This window comes from Pipistrellus kuhlii, unplaced genomic scaffold (genome assembly GCF_014108245.1).
Source record: "Pipistrellus kuhlii isolate mPipKuh1 unplaced genomic scaffold, mPipKuh1.p scaffold_m20_p_16, whole genome shotgun sequence".
Classification (NCBI taxonomy): domain Eukaryota; kingdom Metazoa; phylum Chordata; class Mammalia; order Chiroptera; family Vespertilionidae; genus Pipistrellus; species Pipistrellus kuhlii.
In genome coordinates this window covers 4,399,599-4,424,333 of record NW_023425471.1, presented here as the reverse complement: position 1 = coordinate 4,424,333, position 24,735 = coordinate 4,399,599, and the positions used below count along the sequence as shown (strand labels likewise).

At 39.4% G+C, this 24,735-nt stretch overlaps 1 protein-coding gene across 2 annotated transcripts in view; it reads right to left on the bottom strand.

Annotated features, from left to right (window-relative positions):
* The window catches only part of NHS (NHS actin remodeling regulator), a 333,341-nt gene that overhangs the window by 240,182 nt on the left and 68,424 nt on the right, over nt 1–24,735 (bottom strand). The window lies entirely within an intron of this gene.

Here is a 24,735-nt window from a genome sequence, read left to right as displayed (position 1 = left end):
ATTTTCAAAAGAAGACAGAAGAAAGGCCAAAAGGCACATGAAAACATGCTCAAAGTCACTAATTGTCTGAGAGATGCAAATCAAAACAACAATGCGGTACCATCTCACACCTGTCAGAATGGCCAACATCAACAAGTCAACAAACGACAAGTGTTGGCGAGGTTGCAGAGAAAAAGGAACCCTCGTGCACTGCTGGTGGGAATGCAGACTGGTGCAACCACTGTTGAGAACAGTGTGGAGTTTCCTCAAAAAACTGAAAATGGAACTCCCATTTGACCCAGTAATCCCACTCCTAGGAATATATCCCAAGAAACTAGAAACACCAATCAGAAAGGATATATGCACCCCTATGTTCATAGCAGCACAATCTACAATAGCCAGAATTTGGAAACAGCCTAGGTGCCCGTCAGCAGATGATTAGATCCAAAAACTATGGTACATCTAATACACAATGGAATACTATGCTGCCATAAAAAAGAAGGAATTCTCATCATTTGCAGCAACCTGGATGGAATTGGATAACATCATGCTGAGTGAAATAAGCCAATTAATGAAAGAGAAACACCACATGACCTCACTCATTTGTGGATGATAAAGAACATTATAAACTGTTGAACCAAAAGATAGATATAGAGACAGTATATCAACAAGTAGACTGTCAAATTACAGCGGGGAGGCGAGGAAGATCTGGGAGAGATAATAGATCAACCGAAGGACTTTTATACATGCATATAAGTACAACCAATGGACACAAAACTCTGGGGAGGGAGGGGATGTGTGGGAGGGAAGGAGGGGGGCAAAAAAAATCAATAAAATATATTTTTTTAAAAAGAGAGATTGCAAAAATAAATAATATTGGAATGTAAAAGGATACAGCATCTCAAAGTTTTCCCTATTAAATATTGGTTCCAGCCACAATCCTTGGGGTCAATTTTCTGAATTTCAAGCCAATGCCATTCATTCATTCAATATTTATTGATATACTGGGGATATACACTGATTAAAATACCACAGTCCATTTGAAGCCTACCTTGTCTGTCAACTGATATAAAACAAAGTAAATCAATATATCACATGCTAGATAACGGAAGTAAGTACCTTGAATAAAAGTAAAGCAAATCAGGAAGTGGAGATTGATGAAAAGATAATTTTATATAAGGGGAAAAGAAGCTCTTTTAGTTAGATGACTTTGAGCAGAGCCCTGAAATAAATGAAAAGGCAAACCAGGAGAGTATGTGGGAAAGAGAATTCCAACCAGAGGGAACAGCAAGTGCAAAGATCTTGAGATATATTAAGGAGGCCAGGTAGCTAGAGTGCAGCGAGTGGTTGGTGGAATGTGAGTAGAGAGAATGACGAAATAAGGTCTGGTAATACTTAAGCTTATCACACAGGTTTTCAGCAACAATCACAGAAGATTTCATGTGTAGAAGGGCAAATACAAAGGGTTAAATTCTACTGAGAGAGAAAAAAAAAGGAGGGGCGATTGGTTTTATTTGAGTCTGTATTAATTACATTGTGGCTTCTGAGCAATAACTTTACCAGAGAAACAAAAACTTGGACCAAAAGGGTCAACCACTGTCACCATATTATAACATGCAGGAACTAAAAAGTCTGATATTGTTAAATGGGCAGTGCGTGGGAGCAGAATATTCTGTTTTGGATAATTAAGAAGGGGAGCCCTGGAGTCAGACTTCCTGTGTTCAGCTCTGTCTCTTTTAAATGTATGTCCTTAGGAATATCATCTAACCACTTTAGCCCTCAGTTTCCCCAGCTGTAAAATATGGCTAAAAATACAGCCACCTCATAGGGCTAATGTGAGGATTGAGAGAAATGATACCCATAAAGTGCCAGCACTGTCCATGTACATCAGCTCTTCCGAATCTGCCATGTAGACTTGTTTTCCCATCTCTTAAGTGGGGATAATGAACCAAAATAAACTATTTTAATTTTAAAAAATAGAACCAGCCCTAGCTGGTTTGGCTCAGTGGATAGAGTATAGGCTTGCAAACTGAAGGGTCCTGGGTTTGATTCCAGTCAAGGGCACATGCCAGGAGTTGTGGGCTCGATCTCCAGTAGGGGGCATGCAGGAGGCAGCTAATAGATGATTCTCTCTCATCATTGATGTTTCTATCTTTCTCTCCTTCCTTCCTCTCTAAAATCACAAAAAATATATATATCTATATATTTTTAAAAAACACATTTTTAATACATTAAAAAAAACAAAACCAGAACTCAATTTTTAAAATTAAATTGATTGGAGTGACATTGGTCAACATGAACATATAGGTTTCGGGTGTGAACATCTAGGTTTCATATCTGTATATTACACAGTGTGTGCACCACCCAAAGTCAAATCTCCTCCTGTCACCTTATATTAGGATCCCCTTCTCCCCTAATCCACTTCCCTTTGACAACCACCACACTGCAAATAGAACTCAATCCTAAAACGAAACATTTTGTGAAAGTCCAACCCTGTCTATAAGCCCGATCGAAAGGGTGTTGCTCTGGTTGAAGGCAGAGAGCCCAAAGTCCCACCCAAGCTCTTCCCTCCCCTCAGTGAAGACCCCTCAGCTCCTAGAGCGTGGTGGGGTAGAATCAGAAAAACACTGGCCAGATATGTGTTCTCTATGGTCCCTCCAGTCCTAAAATCCCATAACCACCTTCACTTATTGAAGATGGGAGGAAGGGGGATGAAACAAGATTTCTGGCTAAATAGCCCTTCTTGAATGATCCAGAATTTCCTCTCTTGGATATGTAGCCAACAGAAATACAAACACATGTTCTCCAAAAGTCACGTACAAAAATGTTTATGGAAGAGCTATTAGTAATAGCTATATATCCAGTCTGAAAACACCCAATTGTCCATAGGCAACAGACTGGATCTATAAATGGATTATGGCATATTTATATGATGGAATGCAATTTACTAGTAGTGATGTGAGTGAACAAACCACTCCTATACAGCATGGCGGGGTTGAAACTCAAAAACATACGTTGAGTAAAAGAAGCCACTTACAAAAAAGACACATATTGTAAGATTCCATTTATACAAAGTAAGAAAATAAGCATAATTAATCTATGGTGTTAGAATTCAGAATGATGGTTATTCTAGAAGTGGGATGGTGGTAGAGACAAGAAAGACCTCTGGGGTGCTGGTAATGTTGCTGCTTGTTTTCTTATGAGCTAATAACAATTCATCAAACTGTACTATTAGTTTGGTACACTTTTCTACATGTGTGTTACACTTCAATTTAAAAAGTGTGTTGTATTTTTTAAAATAAAATAAAATATAAAAATGTATTGTAAAAGAAGTCTTGGTGAGTCTGAACTCTGGTGGTAAGTAGACTTTGGTGTGATCATTGGTTTTGGTGCCATAGCCAAAATGTCACTCATACCTAATTCCCTTAGTAAGTGTTCTGAGCATGAACAAGATAGCAAACCCCATTCTGAGAGACACTTTCTTTCAGGCCAACCTGTATATGGCTGAACCTGCCAAAGACTTACATCTCAATCTACAAGAGAAAGGTTGGTAGTATTTTAAAAACTGTGATGGATAGTGAACGAGTTATTATTTTGAATACCAGAGTGATCTTATTCCTTGTCTTTTTTTAACTGGCAAATAGAAGTATCAGAAAAAACAGCAATGGATGTGGAGGTGAGAAGAGTATAAGAATTCCATGCTGTGTCTAGAAATCACACAGATTTGTTTCCTTTGTCAATTATAGTAGATAAATGAGTCCATTTTTATATGTTCATAATACAAGCAGAAATAGTACATTCTCAAATGCCTGGGGTAGAAGTTGGATATGGAGAGAGATAAAAATCAATATAATTATTTATTATATTAATGTGTTCAAATAAATAAATTTGTTCTTTTCCATGAAGAGTCTCTAAGTATATTTCACATGCTTTAATTGACTAAATTTTTAAGCCAATTAATTAAGTTCAAGCATTGGTACCTATCAAATGCAAGATCCCATTTTCACCTATATTCACACATTTGATCATCTGGTCTTTCAGAAATATTTCAGTTTAAGAAAAAAAATCCTGTGTGGTTATTTATTTATTTATTTATTGCTTTTTCTGTTAAAATTTAGATTATTCAATTATTGGGTTAAATTAGTGATTAAGTGATTAGTAAAATGGTAATTTAATTTTAAAAAGCTGTATCTAGGAGAATAACTTTAAGTGAGAAAATTCAGGTTCTAAAAATATGTTAATTATAATTGGCAATATTATCATTTGGAAGAATAGTGAACCAAAATCAAATTTTAATCACTATAAAAGTTGATATTTCCCCCTGACATCCTCCATCCTAAAAACAAACAAACAAACAAACAAACAAACAAAAAAACCAGCCCTAAAGTAGTAGGAACCCAATATGCCCAACTCTTAGAACAGAGATGCATTATTAAGTTAATTTGTTTAGTTTGAAAAGAAATCAAGGGATGGGATATTGTATTGGACATTGAAAGGAAAGAACAAGAGTTTGGGGAAAGTAGATGCATGCTCTGAGGTCTGTGTCTTCTTTTCAGATTTAAAGTAAAGAAAAGGCAACATCAATAGGACCATCTTGTGCATTAAAAGCATTAAGTTAATGTAGGGGACAAGATGAATTAGGAAACAAGTGATAGAGCAGAAAGAGCACTGAATTAGGCATGTGGCTGAAGATGCAAAACAATTCCCTTCATCTCACCAAGTCTAAGGACCAGGGATTTGAAGCACTCTCAGTCTTCTAAGCTCACACATCCCAAGATTAGATGATCACTATGGGAGCCAATAAAAAGAAATCCCTCAGTCCAAGTGGAGTCACTGACCATTGTACATTAACAGCTGGTTTGCATGGACATGTAGGCTTACACATGTCAGCCAGTACATGACTTTGCAAATCTGATTTTCTTAAATACAAGTGCATGAAAGGAAGTGAATAAAGAGAATATTCCTTTGATCTCATATAATGGGATCAAACACATCAAATGAGCTTCCATCACCTCTAAAGGTATTGTCAATAGGTGGATGGGTGCATTGGTCAGGAAGAGATGGTCTATGTTTTGGGACTGAATCAAAAACCTCAGAGATGGCCGGAACCGGTTTGGCTCAGTGGTAGAGCGTCGGTCTGCGGACTGAAAGGTCCCGGGTTCGATTCTGGTCAAGGGCATGTACCTTGGTTGCAGGCACATCCCCAGTAGGAGGTGTGCAAGAGGTAGCTGGTCGATGTTTCTCTCTCATCAATGTTCCTACCCTGTTTCCCCGAAAATAAGACAGTATCTTATATTAATTTTTTCTCCCAAAGTTGCGCTAGGTCTTATTTTCAGGGGATGTCTTATCTTTCCATGCGCTAGGTCTTATTTTCGAAGGATGTCTTATTTTCGGGGAAACACGGGCAGCTCTCTATCTCTCTCCCTTCCTCTCTGTAAAAAATCAATAAAATATATTAAAAAAAACAAAACAAAACAAAAAACCTCAGAGATGATAATAAAAAAATAAGATGTTGGGGTCTAATGCTGGATAACAGACATCCTGGCAATGACTTCTTCCCCAGAGATGCAAAGGAACTTTCTATTCCTCCTTTCCATTTTATTGTTGATAAGATCACAATAAGATTATTTTCAGACTCTTTTCTTTCCACTGAGAAGTGCTTGACTACCCCAACTCTGGCCAATTCCTTCCACTCAAACTCTGCTTAATACACAGACCTAGTTTTTCCTTTCTTTGATCAGCCATGAATTAAACATCATTACTCATTGTTTAGTTATATACCAATCCTACCTGAGAAATTGCTTTGTATCATCTAATTCTAACCTGTCTTGAGCACTAAAATCCTTTCTAATGCCCTAATAACGAGACATTCCTTAAAATACCTGAGGACAACAAATTAGATTTTCCCAGACTTTCCCCATCTGTTTTCCAACCACTTCCAGATGGCACCTCTATCTCCCCCTCCTTGTCCTAGCCTGCTTTCCTGCCCCACTGCAGCTCTCTCAGGGTCAATGAGGTAAATATGATACCTGCTAGGGCATGAGGGAAAAAACATGATTTTACTACCCCCACAATAAGCATGCCTGTGCTGTTTGCTTTTGCAGGGAGGCACATGCATGCAGATGCCTTTCATTTTGCCACACATGCTTATACACCCAGTGTCACAGGTAATTGTCATATGCTAAGCATTCACATTCTATCATTTAACAAGGGCAGGCCATACAAGAAACAATGGACAGGAAGAAGGCTGCTTCCCCTGGGGCCAGATGGGTGCTGCTGGGTAAGCACCCAGACAGATTTAAACACCACCAAGAAATGTATATAAAATAGCTTTGGCATGTTGGACATTACACATGATAAACTGACACCACACACTGAAGAACTTGATGCTTTCAAAATAGACAAGACTCCCTAGTCAGTGTGTCTCAGTAGGTTGGAGCATCTGCCCATATATCAAAAAGTTGTGGGTTTGATTTCCAGTCAGGGCATGTACTTAGGTCTCCAGTTGGAGTGCCTGTGGGGGGCAACTGATCGATATTTCTCTTACATTGGTCTCTCTCTCTCTCTCTCTCTCTCTCTCTCTCTCTCTCTCTCTCTAACTCTCCTCTCTCTCTCTCTCTCTCTCTCTCTCTCTCTCTCTCTCTCTCTCTCTCTCTCTCTCTCTCTCTCTCTCTCTCTCTCTCTCTCTCTCAAAAAGTAGACAAGGAAAATGATTAAACAGAAAATTCTGCATATATAAGTATGAAAAGATAAAAATCAAACAAAAAATGATGTGTTTCTACAGGGGGAAAAACCCCCGCTGTCCTGAAGCCTAGCTTCCATTGTATAAGGAGTACTTTTTTCCACTGGAAGAAAAGATTCTTCCGAGACACATGCAACCCTGCTCTTGTCCCTTCCTCTACTGCTCCAGAAATCTGAGAAATTAGCCAAAGAGAATTTCTTTTTTCCTTCCCCTCCACAAATACCATTACAAGTATTAACAATGAAAAATCTCACCCTTATCTGAGTCTCACACTGACAAGGACACAAAGAGCCCTGTCATTTATTATGTCTGCTGCTGTCTTGACCACATATGACACACATAAAAGAAATTTTAATGGAGATCTACAAAGTGCTGCTTTAATTCTTTATATATATATATATTGCTTTGGGGCATTTATGAATACTTTTATTAACTTAGCAGTCAATTGCATTATTTATGTACCCTGCAGTATCATCACACTCTCATCAAATTTATCCACAAGCTTGAGTCCTGCTCAAACTCTGTACCCCAAACACTATCCACATGTGTACTCCCTCAAACCACCTTACCTTGAAACATGGGTCGCCTTTATTACCGTTGCCCTTAACAGCTCTCCTGGCCCCAATGAAAATGCATCAATGATTCACTGGCCATAATGAATGCTCTCACAAACTGGCGGTAAGTTCCTATCTTCTGTTCTCCATCTTTCTTCCCAGGAATTTAAGGCATTTTTATTTTTTAAATTAATTTCTTTATTGATTAAGGTATAACATTTGTCCTCAACCCCCCATTCTAATCTTCCACCCCCACCCTCACTCATGCCCCCACTTTCCTATTGCGCTTGACCACTGGTTAGGCTCATATGCGTGCACATAAGTCTTTGGTTGATCTCTCCCTTTTATCCCCACCCTCCCTCTGAGGTCCAACAGTCTGACCCATGGCTCCTTATCTCTGGATCTGCATTTTGAAACATAATAGCAGAGGCCAAATATTGTCAGCTAGAGCATCATAGATGATGTCCATCTTGGTTTAGCAAGCTGGCAATTACATATGGCTGAGTCTCCCTGCCCCCATATATGTTCTCCTACTCTTCAGTTCCCACAAATTCACTGCCACCATGGCATGGTTACCTCTGGCCTAAAAGCAAATCCTACTGCCCAGCCGGCATGGCTCAGTGGTTGAGTATTGACCTATGAACCAGGAAGTTAGGGCTCGATTCCAGGTCAGGGGCACATGCCAGGTTGTGAGCTCAATCCCCAGTGTGGGAGGTAGCCAATTAAGGATTCTCTCTCATCATTGATGTTTGTACCTCTCTCTCTCCCTCTCTTTCCCTCTCTGAAATCAATAAAATATTTTTATAACTAAATAAAAGCAAACTCTATTCTATGTGATAACTTGAGACATTTTGCTCTGGTATTTTTCTGAAATTGCTCTTAAAGTAAGGAACGGCAACAAAGGTTTTGGCTGAGCCCAATGGTGGGACATTTTCCAGTGGCACACACAACTGGGATCTTCCAAGTTGTTCCTTGCACCTGGCTGCTGGCTCTAATCCTAGAAATTCAGAAGAATCATCTTCATTTTCCTTCCATTGCCTGAACTGAAGAACACTTCAGAAACAAGACTCGTGTTCCACCATTATGGGGCGTGGGGTGTGGAGGTGGGGACTCAAATCAAAATGCTGGTCAATCACAACAGACATGATAGTTCCCCTCTCATTGTCACGAAGGCCAAGAGCAAACTCCCAGTGGGGGTGGGGAAGGTAAGAGTCATATGTACTACTATTTGTAATACCTTAAACAATAAAATAAAAAATATATATGTGTATACATTTTTTGGGACACCCTACATATAAACTGCTTGGAACAGAGTTAGGCACATCGTGAGTCTCCTATACATGTCAGTATATATTAGTTTTATGCCTACATAATCCACAGAATATGAGCCAATTATGGTGGGAATTTGGGGAAGGTTTGTTACACAGCACAAGCTACCTATCCAGGCCCCTTAGAGTTTAAAATGCATTTCCATGTATTATTGTTACTCTTGAATTCCTGTCTGCCAGGCTTCTGTAGCCAGCCCAAAAATTAAACATTTGAAAACATTTAAACACACACACACACACACACACACACACACACACACACACACACCAATTCCTGTGCTTTGGCTAACCAGTTTTTCTAAAGAGAGCAAACCCCCCCTCAAGACATTTCTATTAAAAACAACTTAAGAGGAGTCCTAGTTGATTTGACTCAGTGGGTAGAGTATTGGCCTGCAGACCAAAGAGTCCCAGACTCGATTCCAGTCAAGGGCATGTACCTCAGTTGCAGGCTTCTCTCAGGCCCAGGCCCTGGATGGGGCTTGTGCAGGAGGCAATCAATGTGTTTATCTCACATCGAAGTTTCTGTCTTTCCCTCTCTCTTCCACTCTCTAAAAATCAATAGAAAAATATTCTCGTTCGAGGATTAACAACAACAACTAAAGAGGAAAAGTTTCTTGATATAATTATAGACACACAGATGGGATCTAAAAGTTGGAACCTAACAAGCAGAAAACTTTGTGGGTGGAAGGGATGTTAAGATATAGGGCGGGCTCTAAACAATTACAAGCTTCTAACTCATGCAACTTGGGACTGATTAAGTCAAAGGACTAGAACTGGCTCAAGGCCATCTCTGAAATTTTTTCCTCAGCTCTTCTCACAGACATTAACCTCTCCTTGTGGATTTCCTATATCTAGATGCATTTATTTAGGCTTTAGATAATATCTGATCTCATATGGCCCTAGATCTACATTATTGTGTGCATCAGTGTCTTGTCTACAAAACAACAAATTCTTTGAAGGTGGGAAATTGTCTCACTCCCTCACAGCACCTAGCAAAGTTCCAAGCACAAATTAGGCATTCCAAAAATCTTATCAGATTGCACAAAAATAAGCCACTCATTTTTTAAAATTCAATGGCCATTACATAAAAGAAGCTCTCCGCGTTATAAATGAATACATATTTTGTACCCATGGAGAGGCAGCATGGCAAGAGGATTCAGGAGCTCAGACTCTAACACCACACTGCCTGGGTTTGAATTATTATCCTCCAAATTATTAACTGTATCTTGGTTTCCTCAACTGTACATGGTGATAGTAAAAGCATCTACTTCACGGGGTAGTTGTGACGATGAATTGAGGTCTTAAATGAAAACCACCATACCTATACCGCCGGATACTATTCAGCAATAAAAAGGAACACATTTCAGCCCTAGATGTTACAGCTCAATTGGTTGGAGCATCGTCCAGTACACCAAAAGGTTGGGGGTTCAATTTCTGGTCAGAGCACATACCCAGGTTGTGAGTTTGAGGTATGTACAGGAGGCAACTGATTGATTTTCTTTCTCTTCAATCTCTCTCTCTCTCTCTCTCTCTCTCTCTCTCTCTCTCTCTCTCTCTCTCTCTCTCTCTCTCTCTCTCTCTTTCTCTCTCTCTCTCTTTCTCTTTCCCATCCAATCAAAATTTAAGAAAACATATATTCAGGTGAATACTGAAAACATAAGAACAAATTTCTGAAATATTATGCTCAATGAAAGAAGCCAGTCACAAAAGATCACATATTATATGATTTCATTTATATGAACTTCCCCCCAAAAGGTAAATTCATGGAGACAGAAAGTAGGTTAGTAGCTGCCTGGGGCTAGGGATGGGACTTGGAATTGACTTTAAATGGGCATGATAGGTGAGAGAAATATTCTATAATCAGATTGTGATGATGGTAGCATAATTCTGTAAACTTACTATGAAAACTCATGGAATGGTATTATCAAAACAGGTGAATTTCATGGTATGTAAATTTTAAAGATGTTCTCAAAGTGTAAGGGATTTAGAGAACTATGCCTGGCCCAGAAAGAACACTATACAGTATGTGTTTATCAAATAAAATAAATAAGCATTGTTCTCAGAGAAAACCTGGGCATACCAGTGTTCCCAAGGATTCTGAACCAACCTCATCTTTCTAACCCCTTGTTTAACCTACTTCCTTGTCCCAGGGATTGAAACCCAGGGATACTCTTCCCATGAGTCTAGGATGCTGCTAAGTCAGCCATGTGTGTTTCCTTGGCTGCTATTGTCCTTCCCACTGCCAAAATGCTACACAGCTTATTAAATGCCTCTTGTTTATGTAGCTCATGGTGCCAAGCTGTGTTTTATTACATTGAGCCAACTGTTCTTATGCAAGGTTTTGCAGGGGGGGAGGGGTGTGGAGGGATGGTTGTTTGGAGGAGGTGATGATCACACTATTGAGGGAGGGAAATTCCTTAAAGCCATGACCCCAAAAAATATCTGCTGATTACACACAGAAACCCATACATCTCTGCCCTTGACAAATGTCATGCCACAGGGTAGCTTTAACACTGATCAAAGTCTGGACAACAATATCTTCTTGGACATAAAGAAGGAAGGATCTGGGTGTGAGGGGAGAGTTCAAGAACATGAAAAGGGAAATAGGATGAGAGAGAAAAAAAAAACCAGTTTGAAATAAATTTACAGCTAGGATCTGCCACATACTCAGGAATAGGGAGAGTTTGATTTGTAATAAGTTCCTGGAACAGACAAGAGTTCCAAGCATACAATTCATGTCAACTAGTGCATTTTGCATCTTGCCTCAAACCATCTGCATGTTGTTTTCACCCCACCCTGTTTTATCTCCTGGCCTTCATTATTAACTGGCCCATTCACTCAGTTCTCATCAGTTCACATGCTCAGTTGATCATCATTTCCTGCATTGATGCTGTCGGGTCTATCTTCCCAGCTATTTAAGTGAATGCATCGAATTTTTTTGAGAGTAAAAGAAATATGATTCAATCTCCCCACAGCCTCCTTAGACTTGGCAAAATGGGTACCTGGCATTATGCCCAGACCTAGTAATACCAACCTACTTTCCCTATTCAATGTCAATATGTACGCAGTAATTCAGATTATTATTGAGCACCTACATGTGACAGGACCTGGGTTCCATACCCTAGCATGCATCTCAAACTTGAGCATGCATTGGGATCAACTGGATAAATATTAAAATACAGCTTCCTGGCCCTACCTTCAGAGCTAATTCAGTAGGTCAGAGATGGGGCCTAAATTCAGCATTTCTAACAAGTCTCCAGATTATGTTAATGTTTCCGGTCCATGGACCACACTTGGAGGAACACTGTTTTAGAGGCCACAATGGTAAATAAGATGTAGAGCTTGCCTCAAACAGTTAATAATCCATCACTGGACCTAAGACACATGGGCATACTTGAACATACACAAAACAAAACAACACCACATGAAATGTGGTAAGTTTTAGCCTTAGAAGAAACCCAGACAGCAAGTGAGGGAAACTGGAAAGGTTGAGATGAAGTTTTTCATGGACAAAGACCTCATCTTATTCATTTTTCTGCTTCTAATATATATATAAAAGCCTAAGTGACCATTTGACTATTTGACCATTCGACCGGTAGCTACTATATCCACTGACCACCAGGAGAAGACACTCAATGCACAGGCATGGAAACATGAACAGACTGATGAATCTCAGAAGGAAGGGGGATGGTGGGAAAGCAGGAAGACATTAACCAAAGATCTTATATGTGCACTAGAGGCCCAGTGCACAAATTCCTGAACCAGTGGGGTCCCTCAGCCTGGTCTGCAGGAATCGGGCCAAAACCTGCTCTCCAACATCTCCCAAGAGTTCCTGGATTGTGAGAGGGTGCAGACCAGGCCAAGGGACCCCACTATTGCATGAATACATGCACCAGGCCTCTAGTGTAGTATAATACCTGGTACACAGTAGATGCTCATGAAATAAATGAGTAAATGAATACTGAATTTAAGCATTTGCCCATTACGTCATATATAATAAAGTTCCATCTGGCAGTGCATTTCTCTGCCTCATTAAAAATCAATAAGGACACATATGTAATACTTTAATCAATAAAAAAAAATTTAAAAATCAGTGTGTTAAGGAACATTGCAAAAACATGAGGACTATGCCAGGAATAGTCTGTGCTTAATCCCACAGTGAACATGACATACATGGCTCCTGCCCTCCTAAAGCTGAGATTCTGGGATTCCTCTGCAGGTGGAGCTCTCCATACTTGAGTCCAAGTCCACTGGAGCCTTTCCTAAGATCTGTCTCTGGCTGGAATGCTGTAGTCCCTGGCTCTGAATCCTGGTTTGTTGGCTATCGGTCTTGAGGTGAGTTACTTAACCTCTCTGTGCTTCTGTTTTCTCATCTCTAAAATGGATAGAATAGTAGAACCTCCATCAGAAGGCTAGAGTGAAGACTGATTTCATTTATGTAATACATTTAGGACAATGCCTGGTACATAGAAAGCGGTTGTTAAATATTCAACCTTATTTTTATAATCATTATTATTCTTATTATCATTGTTACTATCTTTGTCATTAAAAGCTGACACCTTCAGGAGGGCAAGATACTATCAGTTTATAAAGTGTTAAGCTGAGAAGTGAGAAGATAAAGTAAACAGGCCTTATGAGCCTCAAAAAGCCCAGCTCAGGCTTACAGTCTTCCTTCTCAAACCCTATTTTTCCTGTTCTCTCCAGTCCACTCTCATAACAGCTTCTTGAAACATTTAATCCCTTTATAAATCAGAGTCACTGCTGGGATGGCTTGAGTCCAGGACCAAGCTGGTAGGATCAAGGAAAGACGAGCCCCTCTCATTCAGCCACACATAGTTTATTTGTCACCCTTTTGGAAACCAGTGACTCAGATGTAACTCTCCTGCAAGGTGGCAGCTGGTGGGCTTTGGCAAAGCACACAAAGGGAGTACATTCTCCCAGAGACCCAGGGCACCAAGGAGAAGGTCTTAACGCAGCTCTCATTCAAGCTTTAGCCTAATTAAAAATGGCATTACCAGTTTCAATGGCAGGTTTCTTCTGCCAGCTGTAACTGGTTCTCTCTTCTAGAGCTTTTTATTCTTGTTTTCACAGATTATTGATCCCCCAACATGGAACTAAGGATGGTTGGATTAAAAGACAGTAGTTCTGATCTCTTTCCTCTCTTCTCTGTCCTACCTGAAATCCCAGTTCTGCAGACAATTATTGTTGTCTCTGTTTATCTAAACTGGCTCAGAGGCCTCACAATGGGCACATTTTTATAAACCAATAGCCCAAACTCTTTTGAGTTAACAAATGGACATCATTTTTATAATTTAGCATAAGATTTCTCAGGGGGTAGAGGCTCACATTTTATACAAACCAAGACACCCCTTGGTCTGCCCATCTAACAAAGTTACAATGTTCATTCTGGTGCTGGTAGGCTGAGAAGACAGGCAACAAAATTGACCTCATATTTCCTCTGAAATTTATAAATTTCTTCCTCTCAGGAGGGGACTACTTGCCTGCAAATATCTCCAGGGAATTCTGTGAATAATTCAGCTTTGCCTGCCTTCTCTACAAACCAAGTGCTGCCTAGCAGTCTATGGTTCAAGAAACACTTAGAAGCAACATTTAGTGAGGAACTCAACTGCCACATCAAGCAAAAGCAGCTAAACTCTGAGTTGAGATATAAAGGAACAAAGCAACAGAGTTGTACTATTTGTGATGATAATTGAAGAAACAACAAAAGAATACGTAAATGATACTCCAGTAAATCCACTGCCATGACCCTCAGTCCTTTTTTCACCCTATGGCATTTGTTCTTTTATCTATTTGCTTATGTGTTCCTTACATGTTTATTAAGAACCATATACAATTAAAAGAATTGTATATGACATACTTGTTGAGGATATGGGCTTTGGATCCAAGTAGATCTGCTCAATTTGACCAGCTATGTCCTTTGACAAGTTATTTGGCTTCTTCAAGCCTAAGTTGCATTTGACTATGGGAGCTACTAGTAAATGATACTATGTATGTAAACCAACTGGCATAGCTCCCACACAGGAATGTGCTATGTAATATGTGATTACCATGATGGTGATATGATGATAATGAGAATGATGATGATGAGGAGGAGGAGGAGGATTAGAATGAGAAGAAGGACCCCCCTTGGGTATTGGGAGAGAGCCGATGGTAGTTATTTATCTGACTACCCGTCTTATGAAACTCCTCTTCCAACTCCAAGATTACCAGCCTGTTTTTGGATGAGAAACTACATTTGATCCTTCCAAAGCCTTGAAATTCTAGCCTACATTTATTTGCTGGGGGAAGCCAGCCCCTGACAAGGATAGTAGAAAAGGAAATCAAAGTGGGTATTCTATTTTGTTCTTCACTATTACCCATGATCCCCTCTCTTCTGAGACCCTCTATGATTGGCAAATTGAACCCCTGAGTAGAAGAAAATCCACCCATTCTCAAACCCTGCAAGCTTGGAGCTCTTCCTGGTAAGGAGTAGAAATCAATAGGGACCCATTTCTAGTTCAGCAAAAAATTAAACCCTTCATCACAATTTGTCAGATGGCCACTAGAGATATTCCAGGCATAAAACAAACCTCAGTCCCTCAGACTCTACTCTTCAATGAACATTCATGGAAAGACATGATGAAATTACAAAGAGGTTCTTATGATAGACCTAATAGATATCTTCTAAGATCCTCTTATGTTCCCATAAAGTTTTGTTCTCCCCAACATATTTTCATACCCTTTGGTGCTCTTAAGAATTCTAACCTAGGCACTTATTGAACTCAATAGATGGTGAAACTGAAATGAACAGAAGCAATATGGCACTCCCAAGATCACACAACTATCATTAGAACAGTAAAAGTTAGACCTCGGCTTCCTTATAGAAACTTGTGCTCTTTTCACCCAGCAGTCTTTTACCAGCATTCAGCTGCTGAATTGATCTTATATATTCCTCACCAGAAAAATAAGGAAATAGATTGATTATTACTGGAATAGGAGTCAGTAGCCCTGGGTGTAGGTATCAGAGAAGCCTTAGAGGTAACCCACATGAATGTTCAACTGAGATTTTAAGTGGCTAGAAACACTGATAAGAGTGCCCATAAGAGTTCTCCATTTTCCTGCAGTTCATGTATTCTGTGGCCCCTTTTGCCCTTAGATTATTTCTTCATCTCATCTACTCAGTAGCTTTCCTTACTAGGCTCTCCAATGGGGAAGACATAGATGACCTCAATGAGCACCAATGGTATCAAATCAGGACTCCAAACACTCAAACTTGGGCTCCTCCACAAAATGTGCCCACTCTACTTTCTTCAAACCAGGGAATGGAGGCAACAACTTAAGGTCTCATATCATTCCATAATACAAAACATGTGGGGCCAACTAATGCCAGAGAAGAAGATATGCACATCATGGAGCATGTTTATACACATATCATGGGGTGAGTGCATTAGGGTGGCTTAATTAAAGGCCTCCTGCCACCATTCTCTTTAAATTACTGTTCTACTTATTCTTTGAATAGCTTGGTCCGTTGACTATAAACCATCTGATTTACTCTCCCAAGGTTTTCCTTCCTTCAGACTAACACAAACCAGTTCAATTCCAATGAATTAGAGACCTCAGAGTAAACAGTGGCCTCCACAATGGGTATGTGCATCAGAGAATTACTTCCTTGAGCTGGGATTCCTAACCTTTGCTGTTCCATGGTTCCTATGGCAGGCTGGTAAAGCCTATGAACCCCTTCTTAGAATTCATAATGCATAAAAGAAAATATATAGGATTATAAAGCTAAATTATATAAAATGTAAGCATCCAAATACTAAACAGAACATTGGTCAGAGTGCTTAGTGCTTATTTATCATGCTAAGTGCTTATTTATCAACACATGAAATAATGAGATCTAGTGGTGAGTCTAATACTACCATGATTTTGAAGTAATGAGCATATTTTGAGATTCCTCCATAATTGTAATATGACATGGACATGTCTATGATTTCTATTAGTGATCAAGTCACAGGTACTGCTAACACTACTGTGGTTTGTGTCTTTATTTGAAATTGAAGGAAATGCCACATTTCAGTTTAAGGTTAGTGAAACTAAAGATGTCATTCTTTCTTGGACTTCATGAATTCTATATGTGAGGGTGGGAGTTTAGGGCATGTCATGGGCTTCAGGTTAGGACAGACTTTTGTCCCTGAAAGAGGCTACCTGGATGGATTGCTGAAAAATAAATGGATGAGCCTTATATACCAATGAGGGATCATGGCAATGACTAGTTGTTGTAGGGAAGAGTGGAGGGACAATTCCTAAATATTAAAATAACACTCTGATCCCCTTACAATGAAGAAAAGATGATGTTCTGCAGCAAAGTATTGCAAGCATTGTGAAATCACAGCTAAAACAATCCCAATGCTCTGGATCCAGAGACCTGCCCTGATACTATAAAGAGACAGGCTCCTGGGTTTTTCAAACTTGCTCACTTATCCATTATTTTGCTTCTCTATATAGTGTAAGAACTTTCTAGATCATTGAGCATGCCTGTCATGCCATATCCCAGAAAATGTGTATGTGTAGAGGGTGACTTTGGTGGCCATTTTTTTGTGTGCCACATGCTACTGCCCTTTTATATGCCATGATTGATTGCACCAACAATAAGCACCAGATTCGAGAGCAGCCTAAGTATTGGATGGTCAACACCTAATGATATGGCTTGATTTTTAAAAATTATCTGAGTCAAACAGCCTCTCTCTCATGCTCTCTTCATGAATGTGAACTGAGATATACTACAAGAACAAGGCTATGATTTGGTAGAAATCAAGGAAAGAAAACACAGAAGAAAGCCATACTTTGACTCAGGGTAATAAGAAGAGAGAACTCAGAGAGAAGCTGAGTTTAGCTAAGGGTAAAGAGCCCTAAATATGGTCCCCCTATGGTGGCCTTAGATTCAAACTGCCTTCCACTCCCATCTCCACAGTAAAATCTCTCAGTAATATAATTCAAAGCATCTGTAAAAAAATATCTCATTTTTAATTTCACTAATGTGGAACTGAAACTTATCATTTCCTGCCCCTTCTGCGAAGCCTTCTATAACTTCTTAAGATTGGGTAAGGTGCCCCAATAAAGTCCTTCCAAGTCTCTTTCAGCTTCTCTTATCTTTGTAGGAATAATGTTCATTGTAATGCCTATTGACATATTTCTATTGTATCTCACTTCAGACCTCAAGTTTCTTGAGAGCAGAAACCTTGTTGGTCTCCATGGGATTTCCAAGGTTTGGCACAGTAAATATACTGTAGTATATACTTAACAGATTTTACTGAATTAATCAAAGAATGAAATTTCCACAGGAAGTCATGGGGACATAAAAGAAACAATTCAATGATGTAAGCTTTAGGGACATACCCACAACTCTTAAGAGGAAAAGAATGTAGCAGATATTGAACCCTTTCGGAGAATATTAAAATCAAGGTCTCTTATACAATGCTTGTTAAAGAAATTCAGTTCACTGAATATTTACTGTGACCTACTGTGGATCACAGTCCTTCTCCATAAGGATTTAACTAATATGGATGAGTAAGGCATGTATAATATCTCAAACACAGTGTATAATGGGATACATACGGTATAAGATAGATCATTTGGGGGAAACTGTCATCATAACTGGAGTCAGGTGACCTATATATAAATACTGATCCCACCACTTATTAGTAATAGAAACTGAGACAAAATGTTATACTAAGCTCAATCTTCCTGCATATAAAATGGAGCTAATGGTACTTAAGAGTTAGGAAGAATAAATGCAACCACTGTGTTAAAGGTTCTGGTGCCATAACTGGTACATAGCAGATATTCATTAAGAGTTTAGATCTTTTCCCTAATATATAAAAACTTTAATTGTACATAGTCAGCAATGTGATGGTGGGAGAAGATAGGAATTTGATCTGTGGCATTACTCCTAAATCCATTTTGCCTGTGACTATACTGGAAAAAAAAAATCTTACTGTATTTGACATTGGCTAGAGAGATGGTTTAGCTCAGTCTCACAAACCTAAACAGAAATTTAATGTGAGCCACCCACGTGTAATGTTTAATTTTCTAGTAGCCACATTTAAAAAAAACACACAAAAAGGTTAGATTAATAATATGTATTATAGCCGAAACCGGTTTGGCTCAGTGGTAGAGCGTCAGTCTGGGGACTGAAGGGTCCCAGGTATGATTCCGGTCAAGGGCATGTACATTGGTTGCAGGCACAACCCCAGTAGGGGGTGTGCAAGAGGCAGCTGGTCGATGTTTCTCTCTCATCGACATTTCTAGCTCTCTATCTCTCTCCCTTCCTCCTCTCTGTAAAATATTAATAACATATATTTAAATAATAATAATAATATGTATTATTTAACCTAATATATCTAAATTATCATGTCAATAATAATCAATATAAAACACATCGATGATATATTTTACATTCCTTTTCTCGTACTATATCTTAGAATCACAATGTGTATTTTCCACTTAGAGCACATTACATCTCAAATAATCATATAGATACACTTCAAGTGTTCAATAGCCATGTATAACTAGTGACTGCTGTATTGAACAGCACAGGTCTAGCTAGCAGGGGAATATCTGTGGGGGTTACTCCACTGGAAATCAATTTTATTTAGATAGTGAATAAGAATTCAGATTCAGGAACCAGACCGGGTTCAGATTCTGTCTCTGTCACTTACCAGCTATGTGACCTTGGGCAAGTGAGTTCATCTCCTTGTGTCAAATTTCTTCCCCAATACAGGGCTATAGTAATAGCAGCTTCCAGAGTTGGTAAGAATTAATGCATGCAAGATACTTAGAACTACATCAGGCACATAGTAAGTTGTCAATAGATATTAACTAGTGCTATTATTACAGCTCCAGAGGGGGACAGGAAGAGAGTAGCAGAGAAGTATAAAACCTATACAGAATTAGAGGTTTGCAACTTCCCTTTCAGTGCAAGGGAACTCTGCTGTCCTCTCTTACAGACCACTGGCAATCCTGGTACACAGTGTCCTAGCATAAAATGGTCCTGGAGGGTGGCAGGCCCTCACATTTGCAACATAAAGGCAATCTGAGGAGCTATGGTTCCAATTATGAAGGCAAAGCTGGCCCAGATATCATTCCCCAAAGCTTGGCAGGAAAAGCCATTTGCAACAAACCAGACCATGTCTCCCATTTTCTGTCTTTCTTTCTCTGTTCAAACATTTGTAAGTTGTTTTGAATTTGAGGGAAGTGGCAGCAGCAACCGTTTTTAAAAGGCACAGCCAGGATCAAATTAAAGCAGGCCAAACACGAGTGGTCAGGGGTATTAGAATATAGAATACAAATCATAAAAATAAAGAAGAAATTGGGAGTAATAAAATTAGTGTCGCCGAAACCGGTTTGGCTCAGTGGTAGAGCATCGGTCTGCGGACTGAGGGGTCCAGGGTTCGATTCCGGTCAAGGGCATGTACGTTGGTTGCAGTCACAGCCCCAGTGGGGGGTGTGCAGGGGGCGGCTGGTCGATGTTTCTCTCTCATCGACATTTCTGGCTCTTTATCTCCCTTCCTCTCTGCAAAAAGTCAATAAAATATATTTTAAAAAATTAGTGTCTGTGGAACATAAGCAATTATGTTTTCCAGGAAATAACCTCTGATTTTTTACAGTTAAGAGCTATCTGTATCTCTAAACCCCTAACTGATTTTTTTTCTTTTAAATCTCACTCATATGTCTATTTCTCTTTCTTGGCACAGCTTCTACAATATTGGCACAGGGCAATATAGATGCCTCCATTTATATTGAGATATTTATATACAGTAAAGTGCATAAATCTTAAGTGCACAGCTTGGAGAACTTTTACATATCTCCACAGATAGGTCAACAGCATTCAGGTCAAAATATTTCCAGGGTTCTAACAGGCTCCCTTGGGCCCCTCCCAAGATAACCACTCTTCTGACCTCTCCCATAAATCAGCTTTGCCTGGTTTTGAACTTCATATAAATGATGTGACTCCCTCTCTTTCCTGAATCCTGAAGCACCTAATTAAGCATATTATAGCAGAGACAGCAGAAGAAAAGGAAGCAATAAGAAGTGATCAAGGACACATGATCTATCTCATTTATACAATAGCATGCCAAAAAGGGGCACCAGAAAAGCGACCCTGGAGAGGATGAAAGGTCCCTGAACACGCCAGCATGCTGCACTCAGATCTTTTGATTCTGTAGGACAGCAGGCCCACAGCCACAAGGCAATGAGTTACATCATAACAAGATTCTGTTTTATCTGGAGGAAGCTTGGGGTGGGGGGCACTTGCTTCTTCTAGTGACATCTTTTTAGTTTAGCATGCAAGGTAAGAGCTGGAGACAGTCGGCCTGGGTTTCAAGCTTAGCTTTGCCATCTCCTAGCTGGGTGACCTGAGGTAAATTTCTTCACTTCTCTGTGCCTCAGTGTTCTCATCTCAAACATGAGCTTAGCAACAGTATCTACTTCATTAAGTGTTACAAGGATTAAATGCCTACAACAGTGCTTGAAACATGATACTTCATAAAGATTAGCTATTATTATTATTATTATTATTATTATACCTAGAAAATATCTTTACAGCCTTCAGAAACATCAGGAGGGTACAAGATAGACTGATGAATGTGCAGCATGCATATACAAACACATGCTCACAGGTGAACACAACACACACATGTGTAAATAGGGTATACATAAACAAATTCACATGGGTGCACACATATACATGCACGCATACTTGCACACATGCATGCACATACATATATATCTTCAACTCCCCGCTTTTCATGATATAAAAATTATCCTAACCTTCTTACAAAGCCCTTGCTCATGAAAATCAAAAGGCAGCCCTGCCCAGTTTGCTAAGTGGTTAGAACACCAGGCCTCAAATCAAAGGATCTTGGGTTGAATTCCTGATCAAGGGCACATACCTGGGTTGCAGGTTAGGCCCCCATCCAGTTGGGTGCATGTAGAAGGCAACCAGTCGATGTGTTTCTCTCTCTCTCTCTCTCTCTCTCTCTCTCTCTCTCTCTCTCTCTCTCTCTCTCTCTCTTTTCCTCCCTCCGTCCCTCCCTCTCTCTCTCCCTTCCTCCCTCCATTCTCTTAATGGAGAAAGTATCCTCAGATGAGGATTAAAATAAATAGATAGATGAATAAATAAATAACCCAGAGGCAAAAGATCAAAGTGAAGGAAGTTTAAAAGAGAGGAACCTCATGTATAAGAAACATATTTGCCATAAGCAGGTCTGGGGGATACAAATGTCCTCCTCCCTGAATGCAGGAGGGGTTCACTCATTCTGAGATGACATTTTGTGATCTGGAATGTACAAAATGGCCATAAAATATTGGTGGGAGACAAGATTCATGGCCCCAAACCAGTGTGTATCCATGAGAGGAGACAGGGAGCTGAATTATTCTCATTCCTAGGAAAGCAACCACTAGCTAGAAAACCAACTCATTCCAGAATATCACCTTAGAAATTCTATCCACTTCTATAATTCCATAACACCTATAGAATGTTCCATAGCCCCAGAGCTGGAGAGAGATAAGTTAAATTGCCATTAGGTAGTGTCAAGGTACCCTTGCTTCTAAAAGGAATATCTAACAACTCTATTTTTTTTCTAGACAGGGATGAAAATTTTCAGAGAAGCTTTGATTGTAGTAAGAAAATGTCCTACTAAAACATATTCTAGTATAAATACCAATATCCTGTAACATATTTCTTGCCAGCATCTCACCCAGGAGGTTACCATGGAATGAAAATATATGGTCGTACAACATAAGAGGATCAAAAGGAAGCAACTCAAACCTAATTGTAATGATCGGCTCAACAAGGCTAGGGAATAGGGAGGATGAAACAGTGGCAGAGTTAAAAGATCTCTGAAATCCCAGGAAGGCCAGTAACATACTGTATAAAATAAAGGCATACATTTCTAAGAAGAAATAGTCATATCTCTTAAGAGAAACATAGGAAGGACTTGGAATGTTTCAGATAAAACAGTTTCTTCTTGTTGTTTTGTGATTAAAAATAAAGAACTAGTAAATTCTCATTCATATTCTCTCTCTCTCTCTCTCTCTCTCTCTCTCTCTCTCTCTCTCTCTCCCTCCCTCCCTCCCTCCCTCTCTCTCTCTCTCTCTCTCTCCCTCCCTCCCTCCCTCCCTCCCTCCCCCGCCTCGTGTGTGTGGGGGGGGGAGGGGGGGGCGCCAAAATCCAAATGTTATTGTTCATTCAAAATCTTGCTAATGCTGTGTCTATTTGTTCTCAAAGTGCTAGCCAGCAAATGTTGTTATGAGCCAAAATTACGTGGACTTCAGCCAAAGCATATGTATGAAGACAATGAAATTTTATCTCCTTTTCCTCATTAATGAGCTTATTGGCTCCAAGTGCTTTAAAGTTCTCCAAAGTAGTTCTGTGGTTTATAAACACTCTAATAGCATCCCCAATAAAAACTACAATGTCTACCTGTCTCTTTGGTCCTCAGTTAGAAGATTCTATAAGAATTAGAAGTCTTATTTCCATTTAATCCTTTTTGATATAAGGGAGAGGGGGAGGGGAGTCAACCAAAGCTCACAGGTGCTTGTTAACACAACTGAATTATTTCATACAATTAAAAAAGTGTGCCTTCAAAATTAAACTACTGTGGCCCTAACACCTAGCAGAAACAGTTCGGCTTTTTGGCAGGCAGGTAAACAGAAATTCATAAACCCAACCTAAAGAGTGAGTTAATGAAAAATCACCCCTTAGATCTTAATTTTCTGAAAATGACCAGAGATCAGGACGTTAGATACCTAATACTGGCCTCCATTCCAGAGATATGTGGAGACCCTTCCATCTTGACAACTATGCCCACTCAGCTGTGCGCCACACAGCAGACACCAACTGGCACCCACAAACTTGAGACAGTCAAGTACACCATTAGGACAAAAATTAAAGCCTGTTTTCCTTCAGAAGAGAAGGCAATATTTATTACTTATTACATTTAAGAAAAGCTGTTATGGCAGCTCATGAATCTCAAGCAAAAAATAGTTTAAATACTAATCCAAATTTTGCTATACCGAGGAAAAAAATATAATACTTTAAGGGCTGTGGTAGAAGAATATTTGATGACAAGAGAAGATATTCTTGTTCTAATAAGTGAAAAAAAATCAGTTTACCAAGAAATATATAAACCATAAGCCCATTTTTTAAAAATATGTAACAGAAAATACCAAAGGCTAAACACTAACAGATTAAGAATAATTCTGTTTGGGTGGTAGATTTAGAGTTTATTTTATTATTTTATTTTCTTGATACTTACTTTTTAAAGTTTGGTCATTTTACAGGTCTTATGCTTCCACGTTAAGAAAAAAGCTACTGTTAAATTTAATTTTCCTCAAGTCCTAACTCTGCTCACAGTCCAAGAACAATATTTGGACAAAATCCTTCCCTACAACTACACACAACAACATGGGTGAATCTCACAAACATAATACTGTGCAGAAGAAGCCAGGCACAAAAGAGTCCAAATGAATGGTTCATTTACCTAAAACACAAAAGCGGCAACACAATGCTAGCATGTCAGAAGTTAAGGCGGTAGTTCCCCTGGGGCTAAGTGAATACTTAGCATTATTTAGACTCACGTTATTTTCAGGTTCTAGTTGTGTTAAGCAGGAAGGAGCTGGGAGAACTGAGTATCTGCCAACTTTTGTGGGCTGGCCAGGCAAGGAGAGCTATTTAAAAACACCTTACCTATCCCCATTTCATTTTGGTGGCCAAATGAAATGCCTGCTGTACCTTGGGGACTACCATGTACACTAGGACCAGCCAACAAAATATTCATCTGAAATTTCACAGACATTATATGAGTCTGGATTCCAGCACAGGTATCAGGAAGGAAGCATTTCCAAACTTTCTTCCCTATGCTTAGGCTTCCACTGGTTGGCAGTTGAAAATAAAGAAATGAAATGGGATATTTTTTTAAAATAGGAACAAATAAAGCTCTTGCTGTAATGTTGCAACAACAAAAAGACGGGCAACAAGACAGTGCTGCATGAAAATAATTCACAGAGAGTCCAAACCCTCATCAGCACCCGTTTCCATCATTCTCAAACTTGGAACCAAAATAAATTTCTC